Raw genomic sequence first — 13,809 nt, forward strand, 5'->3', positions numbered from 1 at the left:
ATTAATCCATCTGATGTCAGAGGCTTTTCATCCCTTTCCATGCTTTTCCCTGTGCTCTAATATATAATTTATATTTGATTTTAGCAAAAAGATTTTTCAGATAACTGTATAGTTATAAATGTGAACTACGTGAAATTTATTGAGCACTTATATAATGTGTCATTTACCTTACTGGAGAGTTTACATGTAATAATATACAGTACTGTTCCATTTTGTCTTGTGTTTTGGTGTAGGTTTTTGGATGTTTGGGGTGAAATTCAGTTACAGGCAATAAATCGTTTTTACTTTCCGTGAAAAGTGGTTATCACTCAATTCAGTTGCAGGTGAAGTTAACACACGATAATTCTCCATTGGTTTTAACACAATTTTTTTTTCCGAGCAGGTATAAAGTTGGAAAAATCCCTATTTGTAGGTAAACATTTTGGGACTTGAGAGATAACCATTGGGACATCCTCTCTAATGATTAATTAGCCACTTAGAATTTTTTAATTATCTTTAATTAGCTTAACTTGAGGTGTTTTTTGAAGGTTTTTATTAAAAGTGGCTGCTTTCTAGCATTTATCAGTTTTAAAAAAATGCTTATAACAGCCATGTGACACAATTTAAGAACACCAAATAACCATTTTCACCCATATTTAACACGTGAAAAACCAGTGAGAATTATCAGGTGAACACTTAACACATTGGGGTATATTTACTAAGCTCCCGATTTTGACCGAGATGCCGTTTTTTCATCAAAGTGTCATCTCGGTCAATCTCGGTCATTTACTAAACACTAATCACGGCAGTGATGAGGGCATTCGTAATTTTTTGCTAGTTCAGGTAAAAAATTACGAATGAATACACCATCGGTCAAATTACGCCTGTTTAGATACGAATCTCGGTCATTTACTAAGCAAAAAAACACAAAACACTGGGGTTTATTTACTAAGATTCGTAATTTCCGTAAAAAGGTCAAAGTTCAATCACGAATGACATCGACAGTGTAAAACTGCAACTTTTTGAATGGATTACGACTAATTTACTAAGCTGTCGTATTCGTGTTTTTCTTTGCTTCCGATGTCGATGTCATTCGTGTTTTTTTACCTAATTTAACGGCAGTGATTAGCAAAACACTGCCGTTTTTTTTTACAATCAATCTCGGCCGGATTTGGGTGATCCGTGCTGGGGTTTTTTTTTTTTTTTTAAAGTAAACAATGTAATTTTTAAAAAAAAAATGCGTGGGGTCCCCCCTCCTAAGCATAACCAGCCTCGGGCTCTTTGAGCCGATCCTGGTTGCAGAAATATGTGGAAAAAAATGACAGGGGTTCCCCCATATTTAAGCAACCAGCATCGGGCTCTGCGCCTGGTCCTGGTCCCAAAAATACGGGGGACAAAAAGAGTAGGGGTCCCCCGTATTTTTAAAACCAGCACCGGGCTCCACTAGCTGGACAGATAATGCCACAGCCGGGGGTCACTTTTATATAGTGCCCTGCGGCCGTGGCATCAAAAATCCAACTAGTCACCCCTGGCCGGGGTACTCTGGGGGAGTGGGGACCCCCTCAATCAAGGGGTCCCCCCCCCCCAGCCACCCAAGGGCCAGGGGTGAAGCCCGAGGCTGTCCCCCCCCATCCAATGGGCTGCGGATGGGAGGGCTGATAGCCTTTGTTGTAAAATAAAATATATTGTTTTTAGTAGCAGTACTACAAGTCCCAGCAAGCCTCCCCCGCATGCTGGTACTTGGAGAACCACAAGTACCAGCATGCGGCGGAAAAACTGGCCCGCTGGTACCTGTAGTACTATTACTAAAAAAATACCCCAAAAAACACAAGACACACACACCGTGAAAGTATAATTTTATTAAATACATACACACATACATACATACTTACCTTAAGTTCCCACGCAGGTCGGTCCTCTTCTCCAGTAGAATCCAAGGGGTACCTGTTGAAAAAATTATACTCACGAGATCCAGTGGTCCAGGCTCCTCGGCAAATCCAGGGTTAATCCACGTACTTGAATAAAATAAAAAAAACGCTGTCACGACCACGAACTGAAAGGTGACCCATGTTTGCACATGGGTCACCTTGCCCCGAATGCCAGAAACCCACTTTGCCTTCTGGCTAAGTGGGTTTCTTCAGCCAATCAGGGAGTGCCACGTTGTAGCACTCTCCTGATCAGCTGTGTGCTCCTGTCCTCACTGACAGGCGGCACACGGCAGTGTTACAATGTAGCGCCTATGCGCTACATTGTAACCAATGATGGGAACTTTCTGCCCTGCGGTTGACCTAAAGTGACGTCACCGCTGAGCAGAAAGTTCCCATCATTGGTTACAATGTAGCGCATAGGCGCTACATTGTAACACTGCCGCGTGCTGCCTGTCAGTGAAGACAGGAGCACACAGCTGATCAGGAGAGTGCTACAACGTGGCACTCCCTGATTGGCTGAAGAAACCCACTTAGCCAGAAGGCAAAGTGGGTTTCTGGCATTCGGGGCAAGGTGACCCATGTGCAAACATGGGTCACCTTTCAGTTCGTGGTCGTGACAGCGTTTTTTTATTTTATTCAAGTACGTGGATTAACCCTGGATTTGCCGAGGAGCCTGGACCCCTGGATCTCGTGAGTATAATTTTTTCAACAGGTACCCCTTGGATTCTACTGGACAAGAGGACCGACCTGCGTGGGAACTTAAGGTAAGTATGTATGTATGTATGTGTGTATGTATGTAATAAAATTATACTTTCACGGTGTGTGTGTCTTGTGTTTTTTTGGGTATTTTTTTAGTAATAGTACTACAGGTACCAGCGGGCCAGTTTTTCCGCCGCATGCTGGTACTTGTGGTTCTCCAAGTACCAGCATGCGGGGGAGGCTTGCTGGGACTTGTAGTACTGCTACTAAAAACAATATCTTTTATTTTTCAACAAAGGCTATCAGCCCTCCCATCCGCAGCCCATTGGATGGGGGGGGACAGCCTCGGGCTTCACCCCTGGCCCTTGGGTGGCTGGGGGGGGGGGACCCCTTGATTGAAGGGGTCCTCACTCCCCCAGGGTACCCCGGCCAGGGGTGACTAGTTGGATTTTTGATGCCACGGCCGCAGGGCGCAGTATAAAAGTGACCCCCGGCTGTGGCATTATCTGTCCAGCTAGTGGAGCCCGGTGCTGGTTTTAAAAATACGGGGGACCCCTACTCTTTTTGTCCCCCGTATTTTTGGGACCAGGACCAGGCGCAGAGCCCGATGCTGGTTGCTTAAATATGGGGGAACCCCTGTCATTTTTTTCCCCATATTTCTGCAACCAGGATCGGCTCAAAGAGCCCGAGGCTGGTTATGCTTAGGAGGGGGGACCCCACGCAATTTTTTTTAACAACAAAAAACACTTTCCCACCCCTTCCCATTGATATACATGCACGGATCTCATGGATCCCTGCATGCATCTCAAATCACGAATAAAAAAAGCAGGTCTGTTTTTTTTTAGGACTTTTTTGCGAATTGTAATTTTTCACGGCAGTGTTTTGTGTTTTTTTGCTTAGTAAATGACCGAGATTCGTATCTAAACAGGCGTAATTTGACCGATGGTGTATTCATTCGTAATTTTTTACCTGAACTAGCAAAAAATTACGAATGCCCTCATCACTGCCGTGATTAGTGTTTAGTAAATGACCGAGATTGACCGAGACGACACTTTGATGAAAAAACGGCATCTCGGTCAAAATCGGGAGCTTAGTAAATATACCCCACTGCCGTGAAAAATTACAATTCGCAAAAAAGTCCTAAAAAAAAACAGACCTGCTTTTTTTATTCGTGATTTGAGATGCATGCAGGGATCCATGAGATCCGTGCATGTATATCAATGGGAAGGGGTGGGAAAGTGTTTTTTGTTGTTAAAAAAAATTGCGTGGGGTCCCCCCTCCTAAGCATAACCAGCCTCGGGCTCTTTGAGCCGATCCTGGTTGCAGAAATATGGGGAAAAAAATGACAGGGGTTCCCCCATATTTAAGCAACCAGCATCGGGCTCTGCGCCTGGTCCTGGTCCCAAAAATACGGGGGACAAAAAGAGTAGGGGTCCCCCGTATTTTTAAAACCAGCACCGGGCTCCACTAGCTGGACAGATAATGCCACAGCCGGGGGTCACTTTTATACTGCGCCCTGCGGCCGTGGCATCAAAAATCCAACTAGTCACCCCTGGCCGGGGTACCCTGGGGGAGTGAGGACCCCTTCAATCAAGGGGTCCCCCCCCCCCAGCCACCCAAGGGCCAGGGGTGAAGCCCGAGGCTGTCCCCCCCCCATCCAATGGGCTGCGGATGGGAGGGCTGATAGCCTTTGTTGAAAAATAAAAGATATTGTTTTTAGTAGCAGTACTACAAGTCCCAGCAAGCCTCCCCCGCATGCTGGTACTTGGAGAACCACAAGTACCAGCATGCGGCGGAAAAACTGGCCCGCTGGTACCTGTAGTACTATTACTAAAAAAATACCCAAAAAAACACAAGACACACACACCGTGAAAGTATAATTTTATTACATACACACATACATACATACTTACCTTAAGTTCCCACGCAGGTCGGTCCTCTTGTCCAGTAGAATCCAAGGGGTACCTGTTGAATAAATTCTACTCACGAGATCCATGGGTCCAGGCTCCTCGGCAAATCCAGGGATAATCCACGTACTTGAATAAAACAAAAAAAACGGTTGCCCGACCACGAACTGAAAGGTGACCCATGTTTGCACATGGGTCACCTTTCCACGAATGCCAGAAACCCACTTTGCCTTCTGGCTAAGTGGGTTTCTTCAGCCAATCAGGGAGTGCCACGTTGTAGCACTCTCCTGATCAGCTGTGTGCTGCTGTCCTCACTGACAGGCAGCACGCGGCAGTGTTACAATGTAGCGCCTATGCGCTCCATTGTAACCAATGCTGGGAACTTTCTGCTCAGCGGTGACGTCACTTTAGGTCAACCGCAGGGCAGAAAGTTCCCATCATTGGTTACAATGTAGCGCATAGGCGCTACATTGTAACACTGCCGTGTGCTGCCTGTCAGTGAAGACAGGAGCACACAGCTGATCAGGAGAGTGCTACAACGTGGCACTCCCTGATTGGCTGAAGAAACCCACTTAGCCAGAAGGCAAAGTGGGTTTCTGGCATTCGGGGCAAGGTGACCCATGTGCAAACATGGGTCACCTTTCAGTTCGTGGTCGTGACAGCGTTTTTTTTTATTTTATTCAAGTACGTGGATTAACCCTGGATTTGCCGAGGAGCCTGGACCACTGGATCTCGTGAGTATAATTTTTTCAACAGGTACCCCTTGGATTCTACTGGAGAAGAGGACCGACCTGCGTGGGAACTTAAGGTAAGTATGTATGTATGTGTGTATGTATTTAATAAAATTATACTTTCACGGTGTGTGTGTCTTGTGTTTTTTTGGGTATTTTTTTAGTAATAGTACTACAGGTACCAGCGGGCCAGTTTTTCCGCCGCATGCTGGTACTTGTGGTTCTCCAAGTACCAGCATGCGGGGGAGGCTTGCTGGGACTTGTAGTACTGCTACTAAAAACAATATCTTTTATTTTTCAACAAAGGCTATCAGCCCTCCCATCCGCAGCCCATTGGATGGGGGGGGGACAGCCTCGGGCTTCACCCCTGGCCCTTGGGTGGCTGGGGGGGGGGGGACCCCTTGATTGAAGGGGTCCTCACTCCCCCAGGGTACCCCGGCCAGGGGTGACTAGTTGGATTTTTGATGCCACGGCCGCAGGGCGCAGTATAAAAGTGACCCCCGGCTGTGGCATTATCTGTCCAGCTAGTGGAGCCCGGTGCTGGTTTTAAAAATACGGGGGACCCCTACTCTTTTTGTCCCCCGTATTTTTGGGACCAGGACCAGGCGCAGAGCCCGATGCTGGTTGCTTAAATATGGGGGAACCCCTGTCATTTTTTTCCACATATTTCTGCAACCAGGATCGGCTCAAAGAGCCCGAGGCTGGTTATGCTTAGGAGGGGGGACCCCACGCATTTTTTTTTTTTAAAATTACATTGTTTACTTTAAAAAAAAAAAAAAAAAAACCCAGCACGGATCACACAAATCCGGCCGAGATTGATTGTAAAAAAAAAACGGCAGTGTTTTGCTAATCACTGCCGTTAAATTAGGTAAAAAAACACGAATGACATCGACATCGGAAGCAAAGAAAAACACGAATACGACAGCTTAGTAAATTAGTCGTAATCCATTCAAAAAGTTGCAGTTTTACACTGTCGATGTCATTCGTGATTGAACTTTGACCTTTTTTCGGAAATTACGAATCTTAGTAAATAAACCCCAATATCTTTTATTTTACAACAAAGGCTATCAGCCCTCCCATCCGCAGCCCATTGGATGGGGGGGGGACAGCCTCGGGCTTCACCCCTGGCCCTTGGGTGGCTGGGGGGGGGGGGACCCCTTGATTGAGGGGGTCCCCACTCCCCCAGGGTACCCCGGCCAGGGGTGACTAGTTGGATTTTTGATGCCACGGCCGCAGGGCACTATATAAAAGTGACCCCCGGCTGTGGCATTATCTGTCCAGCTAGTGGAGCCCGGTGCTGGTTTTAAAAATACGGGGGACCCCTACTCTTTTTGTCCCCCGTATTTTTGGGACCAGGACCAGGCGCAGAGCCCGATGCTGGTTGCTTAAATATGGGGGAACCCCTGTCATTTTTTTCCACATATTTCTGCAACCAGGATCGGCTCAAAGAGCCCGAGGCTGGTTATGCTTAGGAGGGGGGACCCCACGCATTTTTAAAAAAAAAAATTACATTGTTTACTTTAAAAAAAAAAAAAAAAAAACCCAGCACGGATCACACAAATCCGGCCGAGATTGATTGTAAAAAAAAACGGCAGTGTTTTGCTAATCACTGCCGTTAAATTAGGTAAAAAAACACGAATGACATCGACATCGGAAGCAAAGAAAAACACGAATACGACAGCTTAGTAAATTAGTCGTAATCCATTCAAAAAGTTGCAGTTTTACACTGTCGATGTCATTCGTGATTGAACTTTGACCTTTTTTCGGAAATTACGAATCTTAGTAAATAAACCCCATTGGGTGGGATTCAATTGTTTGAAAAGTCGTTTGGGTGTCTATTTTTCCCAACTGACTTTTCAAACAATTGAATCTCCCCCAATATCTTATTGGATTGCACAATAAATTAACACACGACAACAGGTGATATGTGAAAGTTATTTGTCTGATAAATTACCACTCAAAAACGTAACGCTTTATTGCCTCTAATTGAATTCCCCCATTGGTGTGCCTCTAGTGAAACAGCAGCATTCCAATTTTGGCGACCAAAACGGCCTCTAATTGGATACCGCGATAATGACCATCGGGATTCCGAACATCAGGATTCCGACCACCGGGATTTCATACCCAAACCCTGACATGTACCATTTGTGATACTGAACTGCATTGAAAAAGATCCTTTCAACAAGACAGAATCTGAAATATTACACTAAAGGTCCTAAAGAAATATCCCCTCCACGCCAAATGATTCAAGAACTTGCATTATGATATGTCTATTGAGCAACTAAACTCATAGGTACGGTGGGAGATATTACTCTGATTACGTTTATCACTCTCCTGGAGCTGTACAGAGCATAACGGCAGGGCACAAACCCAACTTGGTCAGGATAAAAAATCTTCATGTCAGTATGCATTATCCCAAATAGAGTCAAATAAATTGGTGAACTGAGGGGAAAAAGGTGCTACTATTTTTTATAATAAAGGGCATTAAAGTCATTGAAGCCAGGGACAAATGTAATAGATTTAATGGCCACTAAGATTTATTCATCTGTGATTAAGGTATTGTGAAATCTGACGGCCTCTTGGCTTCATTTATAAAGGTGGCAACATGCCAAATAATCGTATAGATAATCTGTCAGCAGAACTGATAATTTAGACAAATACAAATGTTAAAATAATAACAACGAAATTCAGCCATAATTGGGCGTATCTAGCACGGGGCGAGCAGGGCACGTGCCCTGGGCGCTGTGGAAGCCCCAACAGAGGGGGCGCCACCGGCACGGCCCGCTCACCCCATGCAACAGGGATTCCGCCGACGCTACCTGCGGCGCTCTCCCTGTCTTCCCGGCTGTTGTGCCTGTCACACTGGACAGGCAGCGGCAGCCAGGGAGCCTCCGCTCATCTCCCCCGGCCCTCCCCCTCTCTCCGTCTCCCTACACATTGTACTGTGCGCGATCGCGCGTGCGCGCGATCGCGACGGTACGCGCGCGCCTGCGCGGCTTCAGTGAGCGGGTTTAACAGCCAGGTGAGCGGAGTGGACTTTAGTTTTTTTTTCTGTCGGGAGAGGGGGGTTGCGGGACAGTGTGTGTGTGTGTGAGTGTGTGTTAATTGTGTGAGTGTGTTAATTGTGTGTGTGTGGGACAGTGTGTGTGTTAATTGTGTGAGTGTGTTAATTGTGCGTGTGTGGGACAGTGTGAGTGTGTTAATTGTGTGAGTGTGTTAATTGTGCGTGTGTGGGACAGTGTGTGTGTGTTAATTGTGTGTGTGTGTGGGACAGTGTGCGTGTGTGTGTGTTAATTGTATGTGGTGTGTGTGACAGTGTGCGTGTGTGTTAATTGTGTGTGTGACAGTGTGTGTGTGACAGTGTGCGTGTGTGTTAATTGTGTGTGTGACAGTGTGTGTGTGTGTGTGACAGTGTGCGTGTGTGTTAATTGTGTGTGTGGGACAGTGTGCGTGTGTGTGTGAGACAGTGTGCGTGTGTGTGGGACAGTGCGTGTGAGACAGTGTGCGTGTTAATTGTGTGTGTGCGTGTGTGGGACAGTGTGCGTGTGTTAATTGTCCCGGCGGTGATTGGTGTCTGCAGTGTGCGCCCCCGTCCTCCTCCGCTGCTGCTGACAGGAGCGGTGTTGTGCGGCTCTCCCCCTCCTCCGCCGGCTCCGTCCTCCCGTCGTGGCCCTGCAGTGTGTGCCGGTCTCCCCAGCAGCAGCAGCAGGTTAGTCTCTCTCTCTCTCTCTCTCTCTCTCTCTCTCTCTCTCTCTCTCTCTCTCTCTCTCTCTCTCTCTCTCTCTCCTCCTGTGGATTGAAGTTGGTAAGTATCATTTTCATTTTTACAGGGTGCCCCTATTAGATTCTACTGGACAAGTGGACGTGACTGGCGTGGATGTAGGTAAGTAATCTCTCTCTCATTTTTACAGGTACCCCTATTGAATTCTACTGGACAAGTGGACGTGACCAGCGTGGGATGTAGGTAAGTAATCTGTCTCTCATTTTTACAGGTACCCCTATTGGATTCTACTGACAAGTGGACGTGACCGGCGTGGGATGTAGGTAAGTAATCTGTCTCTCATTTTTACAGGTGCCCCTATTGGATTCTACTGGACAAGTGGACGTGACCGGCGTGGGATGTAGGTAAGTAATCTGTCTCTCATTTTTTACAGGTGCCCCCTATTGGATTCTACTGACAAGTGGACGTGACCAGCGTGGGATGTAGGTAAGTAATCCTGTCTCTCATTTTTACAGGTACCCCTATTGGATTCTACTGGACAAGTGGACATGACCGGCGTGGGATGTAGGTAAGTAATCTGTCTCTCATTTTTACAGATTCCCCTATTGGATTCTACTGACAAGTGGACGTGACCGGCGTGGGATGTAGGTAAGTAATCTCTCTCTCATTTTTACAGGTACCCCTATTGGATTCCACTGACAAGTGGACGTGACCGGCGGTGGGGATGTAGGTAAGTTAATCTCTCTCTCATTTTTACAGGTACCCCTATTGGATTCTACTGGACAAGTGGACGTGACCGGCGTGGGATATAGGTAAGTATGTGTGAGTGTGTCAGTGTGTTTTAATAAATTTTTACTGTCACGGTGGTGTGAGTTGTGTTTTTATTTGGGTATTTTTCTGTTGTAGAACTACAGGTACCCGGCGGGGCCCGTTATTTCCCTGCATGTTGGTACTTGAGGTTCTCCAAGTACCAGCAAGCGGGGGAGGCTTTCTGGGCCTTGTAGTTCCACAACAAAAAACAATATTCTTTTTTACTTACATGGCTATCAGCCTCCCATCCACAGCCCACGGATGGGGGGGGACAGCCTCGGGCTTCACCCCTGGCCCTTGGGTGCCTGGAGGGGGGGGTGACCCCTTGATTTAAGGGGTCCCCACTCCTCCAGGGAACCCCGGCCAGTGGTGACTAGTTGGGGGGGGTAATGCCATGGCCGCAGGGACCTACATAAATGTGTCCCCCGGCTGTGGCATTATGTCCCTGGCTAGTGGAGCCCGGTGCTGGTTTTAAAAATACGGGGGGGACCCCTACATCTTTTGTCCCCCGTATTTTTGGGACCAGGGACCGGACTAAGAGCCCGATGCTGGTTGTCTAAATACGGGGAACCCCTGTCCAATTTTTTCCCAGTATTTAAACAACCAGGACCGGCTCAAAGAGCCCGAGGCTGGTTATACTTAGGAGGGGGGACCTCACGCAGTTTTTTTTGGACATTTTTAACCCATTCAGACCCTTCTCCATTAAGTTAATGGAAGCCCTGGACAACAAAATTGCATTCATGTCCTCCTCCCACTCCCTTCCCAGTCCCAAACACTAATTATTATTTTTTTCTATAAAATTGTACAATATATCACAAGTATGATGAGCAGGCATGCAGCGGGCATTGGCGGCTTTGGACTGAGTTGCAAATTAGTGGCGGAGGGCTGGGTCAGTTGATGGTGGGCCAGTTTGTAAGCCATTGGTGGTGGCAGTGGGCATCGGCTCAGAGGCAGTGGCGGGGCATTGGCTCGGTGGCGGTAGGGCTCATTGGCAGGATTCGGCAGACATTATGCTGTAGTGCCTCACCGCACGCCACTGACCTCACCGCACGCCACTGGTGTGTGGGACAGTGTGCGTGTGTGTTAATTGTGTGTGTGGGACAGTGTGCGTGTGTGTTAATTGTGTGTGTGGGACAGTGTGAGTGTGTGTGTGTGGAACAGTGTCAGTGTGTGTAAATTTTTGCAGTCCAGTGTGTGTGTGTGGGGGAGAGGAAAGTATGAGAATGTGTGTGTGTGTGTGTGTGTAGTCTGAGTGGGTGTGTGTAGGATTTGGGGGTGGCCAGTCTATGTGTGTGTGTAATCAGTGTGTGTGGGATGTACTAATGGCCATTTACCGAAGAGAGATATGTATTAAAACCACGGGCACTGAGATGCCCTTCTCACTCACCATCCAGCTGGGTGGGCGAGCCGGGCGGGTGGAAAGCCAGCAGCAGGGGCAGTATGCCGGATATCAGCAGCCGAGGGTGGGGGCTGTAATGCACGTGCGGAGCCCAAAGCCGGAGATCAGCAGCACGTTGACCGGCAATAAGCAGCTTCTGCTTCCGCGTTCAACATGCTGCTGATGTCCGGCTTTGGGCTACGCAGGGTTCGGGGGGATGGGTGTCCTCTGCCGGTGTACTGCAGCTCCGGGGGTGCGGGCTCCGGAGGCTTTCAGCACTGTTGAATATCCAGCTACCTCAAGTATGTACAGCCCGCACCCTCTGCTGCTGATATCCGGCATGCTGCTGCTGGTTGTCCCCCCCGCCCGGCTCGGCCACACAGCTGTATGGTGAGAAGGGCATCTCAGTTCCTGAGGTTTAACACATATGCCTCAGAAAATGGCCTCTGCGGTAATCGATACTAATGCTTACCGTGACAGTAACAGCGGGAAGGAAGGTGCACATCGGAATCCTGCAGCATGAAACAAGAACCCCTTCAGAGCGCAGCAGACCACACTGAAAAGGGTGCATACCCGGTGCGGTGCTCTGCATCCCGGGTCGTGCCGAAGATGTGGAGTGTCGGAGGTGGCAGAAGCGCCGCAGCTTGGGGTGAGAAACCGCTGCAGCCCTTCCGCTGCTAAACTCTGCAATTAGTCTATTAAGGGGGTGGGCTCCCTCATCATAGTGCCCCACAGGCCATGTTAATTCTGGGGGTAGGATCCCCTAACTTTATAATGGGAATTTTGGCTCATATCATGTGCTGTAACGTGAATTTTGGCTCATACCGTGTGCTATAATGTGAATTTCGGCTCATACTATGTGGGGTAATGTGAATTTTGGCTCATTCCGTGTGCTGTAATGTGAATTACGGCTCATACCGTGTGCTGTAATGTGAATTTCGGCTCATACCATGTGGGGTAATGTGAATTTTGGCTCATACCATGTGGAGTATTGTGAATTTTGGCTCATACCATGTGGGGTAATGTGAATTTCGGCTCATACTGTGTGCCATAATGTGAATTTCAGCTCATGCCGTGTGGGGCAATGTGAATTTCGGCTCATACTGTGTGCTATAATGTGAATTTCGGCTCATACCGTGTGCTATAATGTGAAAGGGGCACCAGTACTAGATAGTACAAGGGGTCCTAATACACTGAAGGACACGCCCCTTTTGAGTGACCGCGCCCGCATAATTGCTATCTAAACTCTTTCATTTCACCTTCAAAATTCTACTTCGACCACTGCACCTACATACACATACATACACACCCTGACATCTTTATATGCAGTGACACCGGTGGCGTCTGCACATACTTTCCTTTTGTATTTTTTTTTTTTATTATTAGCATTTTATTAATTTATTCTTTTTATTAGAATTTTTTTTTTTTTTTTTTGGGGGGGGGGGGGGGGGGCGCCATTATTGATCTTGCCCTGGGCTCCAAAAACCCTAGTTACGCCTGTGGGGTCAAATATTAAATGCCAATTTTGAAAGTGTGTACAATGCGGGCATGTAGGGAGCCTTCTTTATAATGTTTTGCAGAAAACATTTAGTTCTACCATTCTAGAGTTTTAGCCACTCTTTGTTTTGTTGAGGACCTCTCTCATTATAGCAAATGTCTTAAAGTGTCTTTGGAGGTGGTTACCCACTGACAAGTCTGGGCCTCCTGAATCTGGGACTCCAGAACTTGATAAAGTCATTCTCCTCCTTAGCCGCTTTTTATACGAAATATTAAAATATTATACATCCAATGTTGACTTAGTGAGCATCCTACAGTGTGTAGGGACAAATACTGTATCTTTGGTAGAGTTAAATACAAATTGTTATTTTGATGCCTCCATAATCTGAGAGCATATTAACTTTCTCACAATGAAGGACATCTAGGGGAAGAGTGACAATGTCCATAAAGATCATGATCTGTGCAGAAGAACAGAACTATATCAGACTTTATAGTCCTGGGGGCTTTTATTGAGGAGAAGATGATGTCACCTCTGGAATCACCATTAACTTGCTGTCAAGAGTGAGGAGAAACATAAACGTGCCAATATGGCATTTCCGACACGGAGTGGCAAGGAACGACTAAGGCCCTGGATTATGTTCATGACTAATGGTTCAGCTTCACATGACGATGGAAGCCCTCATCCTCCCGCTAGAAAAATTAAAAGAGTTAAGCTGGCAAAAGCACAGCAAAGAACTGTGCGTTCTAAGATGGTATCACAAATCCCCAAGGAGAGTCCAAGTGTATCGCCGGTTGCAATGCCTGACCTTCCCAACACTGAACGGGAAGAGGTGGCTCCTTCCACCATTTGCATGCCCTCTGCAAGTGCTAGACGTAGCACCCACAATCCAGTTTCTGATATTCAAATTGAAGATGTCACTGTTGAAGTACACCAGGATGAGGATATGGGTGTTGCTGGCGCTGAGGAGGAAGTTGACGAGGAGGATTCTGATGGTGATGTGGTTTGTTTAAATCAGGCACCAGGGGAGACAGTTGTTGTCCGTGGGATGAAAAAGCCCATTGTCATGCCTGGGCAAAATTCCAAAAAAGCCACCTCTCCCGTGTGGAATTATGTCTCCACAAATCCGGACTACATGTGTCAAGCCATGATTTGCCTTTG

General features: G+C 47.2%; 1 long non-coding RNA gene across 1 annotated transcript in view; it reads left to right on the forward strand.

Annotated features, from left to right (window-relative positions):
• Positions 1-8,059: 8,059 nt before the first annotated feature.
• The window catches only part of LOC134944149 (uncharacterized), an 81,621-nt gene continuing 75,871 nt past the window's right edge, over positions 8,060-13,809 (forward strand). Inside the window, exons 1-2 of the long non-coding RNA XR_010181854.1 lie at positions 8,060-8,266; positions 11,634-11,802. This is a non-coding gene — a long non-coding RNA (uncharacterized LOC134944149). The remainder of the gene's footprint in view (positions 8,267-11,633; positions 11,803-13,809) is intronic.

The sequence above is a fragment of the Pseudophryne corroboree genome, chromosome 7 (assembly GCF_028390025.1).
Source record: "Pseudophryne corroboree isolate aPseCor3 chromosome 7, aPseCor3.hap2, whole genome shotgun sequence".
Taxonomy (NCBI): domain Eukaryota; kingdom Metazoa; phylum Chordata; class Amphibia; order Anura; family Myobatrachidae; genus Pseudophryne; species Pseudophryne corroboree.